The 4,446-nt window shown below is 39.1% G+C and overlaps 1 long non-coding RNA gene across 1 annotated transcript; it reads left to right on the top strand.

Moving 5' to 3' along the window:
• Positions 1 to 263: 263 nt before the first annotated feature.
• On the top strand, positions 264 to 3,202 carry LOC124119559. The gene is made up of 3 exons (XR_006858665.2): positions 264 to 332; positions 2,302 to 2,566; positions 3,062 to 3,202. It is a non-coding gene; the product is annotated as an uncharacterized LOC124119559 (long non-coding RNA).
• The last annotated feature ends 1,244 nt before the right edge of the window (positions 3,203 to 4,446 follow it).

Raw genomic sequence — 4,446 nt, 5'->3', positions numbered from 1 at the left:
AAAAAAAGTTATCCTCTTTCAAAAGTCCAGAGATGATGTACCACGCAGTGATATTGCAGGAATATTGCTAAAAGCGACGTAAGACCATACTCACTCAAGACATGATGCACATTATCCTATTGTTTAGCTGCAGTAAATGGAGACCTGAAGGATATTCGAAATTCTGATCGTTTTGAGAAGACAAACTATGGCCTAAATATCGCTTAATAAAAATATATCACATTTGATGAAACAGGTCCATAATATATAAAGATTACCAGGCACGACAATGAATCAAGCACTACAAGTACTTCGTTCACTGTGAGAAGACGTCTCCACGCTACAGAATCAAGGTAAATGTAACTACTTCAGATTATCCACATGTCTGTAGGTGTATGTGTTGTTTGTGTTGCTTTACGTCAGTGAGTAATATTGAATATAATCACGCCAGCCCGTCAATAATTGTGGCCAAGCAAACCAGGAGTTGAAAGCATGAGTGATATCCCCCGCAGTCCGGTTAAGATAAGTCTGACAACCGATCCCATGCTTTTGGGACCTCACCACAAGCACGATATAGACGGGACATAGTCTGTCCAGAATGTGCTCTTTTCTGAAAGCTTTGATGAGGCCTTGAACGTTGCAACCTTGATACAAAAACGTTTTGAGAAGGAGCCTTGTGACGCTCTGGGATTCTCCGTAGAAAAAGAAGGCTCGATTGTACTCAAAAGGTATGAACTATAGACACCAAAGATTGGAGTTGCTGGAATATTGCTGGAGATAAAGGAAAAGTTGGCTATTGGAAAGTTGTAGTCATCCCTCTTGTACGGAAGCCTTTTAGCGCCATTTATGCTTTATTTGTTTTATGAAATTTCAAGATATTAACTTGAAATTTCAACTTATTATCTTGAAATTTCAAGATCATTATCTTGAAATTTCAACTTAGTATATATCTTAGTATATTACGTCAGTGAGTAATATTGAATATGCATCACGCCAGCCCGTCAATAATTGTGGCCAAGCAAACCAGGAATTGAAAGCATGAGTGACATCCCGCGCAGTCCGGTTAAGATGAGTCTGACAACCGATCCCAAGCTTTTTGGGACCTCACCACAAGCACGATATAGACGGGACCTAGTCTGTCCAGAGTTCCAATAGGCGACCACCACTGAGATGAACTTATGTACTATTTCAATATATCATAGAAAACTTAAGATATATAATTTACATTAAAGAATAAATGCAAATTAGATAACCAGTTTAAGGTATGATCGATATATAATACGACTCAATGGCATTGCTACTTCTGTAAACAGTACGTGTGTTTGTGACCACTGGTGATCTTGGGTTCGAATCCCAAATTTGCGCTGATTTACGTCCTTGGTTTGTGCGCATATGCCCATGTTCATGTTTTTGTTTGTTGTTTAACGCCGCACTCAGCAATATTTCAGCTACATGACGTACATGGGTTCAATCAGATTGGTAAACGTCAACGACCCATATAATTTTGAACTTTTCGCCAACAGTAAGCTGACGCGCCGAGATATAACTGAAATACTGTTCAAGGCGGTGCTAAGCCAACTCACCACTATGACAAACCCTCTGCTCTAATGTGTCTGGTTGTTTCTGATAACGTCGACCAATTTACTATGCTATAGTCCTTCACCACCTGACTACATTTTAGAAAGGTCCCTGAATTTTCAGAACATTTATATAGCCGACATTACGCTCATTACTTTACGTTTCTTTGTATAATTGCTGGACTATTTAATAGCCGGTGTATATCCATATTATGTACAGAATGATCAGTCCAAAGTGGCAAATATGGAAGTATGACAACCCAATGTACAGGTTTAATGTGTACAACTCTCAAGCGAAAATAACTGTATGATGATTAAAGTTAAAAATGTGTGTAAATATTGTTAGTTTATGATAATAAATAACCAGGTTTGATTGTTCTGACGTTTGGTATTTACGTATTTTTCGTTTGTTTGTTGATTAACGCCGCACTCAGCAATATTCCAGCTAATGACGGCGGTCTGTAAATAATCGAGTCTGGACCAGACAATCCAGTGATTGACATTATGAGCATCGATCCACGCAATTGGGATAGGTGACATGCATGCACCAAGTCAGCGAGCCTGACCACCCGATCCCGTTAGTCACCTCTTACGACAAGCAAGGGCTGCTGAAGAGCCATTCTACCCCGAATCTTCACGGGTCCATTACTTTATGAAATCTTTGAGCCAAGCATTATGGGAGGACCATGAAAAGAAGACTGTGTGTGATGTCCATTACAATAATGTATTATTTTTTCTCTAACAGATATTTGCTTGATTTCTCGTCGGCGTCCAGAATGTTTACCATGCATGTCCTTCTTCTGGTCATCCTCGTCATTGGGGTTGCCATTGGATACCCGATTGGACACTCAAAGAAGACATTCCGTCGTGGTACTAACCCCAGAGGCTACGGTAGTTACTGGATAAACCGCCGTTACTTCTTTTGGGATGATGACGACTTTGACTACCCTGATTTCGACAAATAAGACTTCGCCGAGTACTTCGGTTAAAGCGTTGAAGAAATATTGGATGTAAGTTGACGTGAAGTTTTTTGTTTGTTTGTTGTTTAACTCCGCACTCAGCAATATTCCAGCTATATGACGGCGATCTGTAAATAACCGAGTCAGGACAAGGCAACCCAGTGATTGACATCATGAGCATCGATCCACACAATTGGGATACGATGGCATGCATCAACCAAGTTAGCGAGCCTGACCACCCGATCGATCCCGTTAGTCGCCCCTCACGACAAGCATAGTCGCCTTTTAGGGCACGCATGGTTTGCTGAAGACCTCTTCTACCCCGGATCTTCACGGGTCGTTGGATCGCTTGGTATGAATGTGTTATCCACTCGTGGTCAAAATAAGACCAATCACCCAAGTCACTAGATCCAATTTAGCAGCCTTGGGATCGTACGCCAAACAAATAGAGAGCTGACTATTTAACCTAATGTGATTTTTCATTCAACGTTCAATTATTTACAAATCAACGTTTACAATGTCTCATATATGTACTATGTATTTCAGGACTCCGGTCCCAGGCCAGTAGTACGTCGCTTCGGATGATTATGAGAGGCTTCCAACTCGATTTTTTGTATCAATATGTACTTTAAAAGTTTTACGTCAAAGTGCCATTTCGAAATAAAAGACTTTTCTGCTGCTGTTAAACATTATTTAATTTTCTCGTTGAGAGTTGCTATATTTTCAAAGTATGACATTCATAAGTTTTAAAGATTTGTTTGTTGACCTAGTCAACACAGGGCGACCTGTGATAACAGTGTTCAGGCCAAGCAAACATCAATAAACTGCTTGCAACTCGTGCACCACTGCCATGCATTGTTGCCATGATAACCACGGTGACCGTGACTGTCACGAAGAACAATTTCCTGTCAGTTTCGTACGCTACACGGCGATGTATTGGTGACATTATCTTATGCGTGCATTTTCGGCATACACAGTACCTTGTATCTTGGTACTTTCATACCTTGCAGGTATCATTGAATAACACCACAACATGAACTGTTCTACATTTAGAAAACAAGGATTTGATTAGATTTTTTTGTAAATTTAGATGCCCTTCTCTCCACTTGAATATTCAAAAATTACGATCCTCAAATGATATTAATTCATCAAATGTATTAGAAAGTTAAGTTAAAAATGTGATTTGGCAGTTAAAGATGATGAGTATCATTTTTTATTGGTTTGCCCGGCATACAGAAATAGTCGCCAACAATTTATTCCATCATATTTTCATAAATCTCCTTTAGAGGATAAGTTTAAATTGTTAATGGCAATTAGTGATGTACATGTACAAAACAAAAATGCTCTGTTCCTAAAGAGAAATTTAATTTTTTTATAGTTTGAAACTGAACAAACAAATCATTGTATGACATTTTGTTCCACGTATGCATTCATGCATGTTGTAATGGATGAAATTTCACATTTGTTCTATAAAATATGAATGGATCTTTTGTACTGGAGGCCATGAGGCCCATTATACAGATATAAACACACGGTACAACATGAACTGTTCGCCACCAGCCTCGAGTGATCCTTATTTACACACATAAAGCGAAACCTCATTTAAACGAATTACGTATCGGTATTTCGTTTTTTAGGCGATGTAACACCCCGATAGAATCAGTCTCAGTGTATGGCTAGTCTGGATCAAAACACACAACGTGAACTACATGATTTCAAGGTCCCCATGTCTTTGGTTGACAAGTATAACAATTGCATAAAGCATACATGTGCCAAGCTCTTATGCTCTTAGTCACTCCAATAACCAATTGGAGTTATGGCTTCACTACCTTATACTATGTGTATATATAGATTTTATATTCATTTTCCTGAATGACTGAGGATATGTTCGGTTCAACGTTTCGTTTCATGGACTGAGCCGGAAGTCTATC

The sequence above is a fragment of the Haliotis rufescens genome, unplaced genomic scaffold (genome assembly GCF_023055435.1).
Source record: "Haliotis rufescens isolate VD_foot unplaced genomic scaffold, xgHalRufe1.0.p SCAF_12, whole genome shotgun sequence".
Taxonomy (NCBI): Eukaryota; Metazoa; Mollusca; class Gastropoda; order Lepetellida; family Haliotidae; genus Haliotis; species Haliotis rufescens.
Note: the sequence above shows the minus strand (reverse complement) of the source record. Positions and strands in the feature narration are given on the sequence as shown.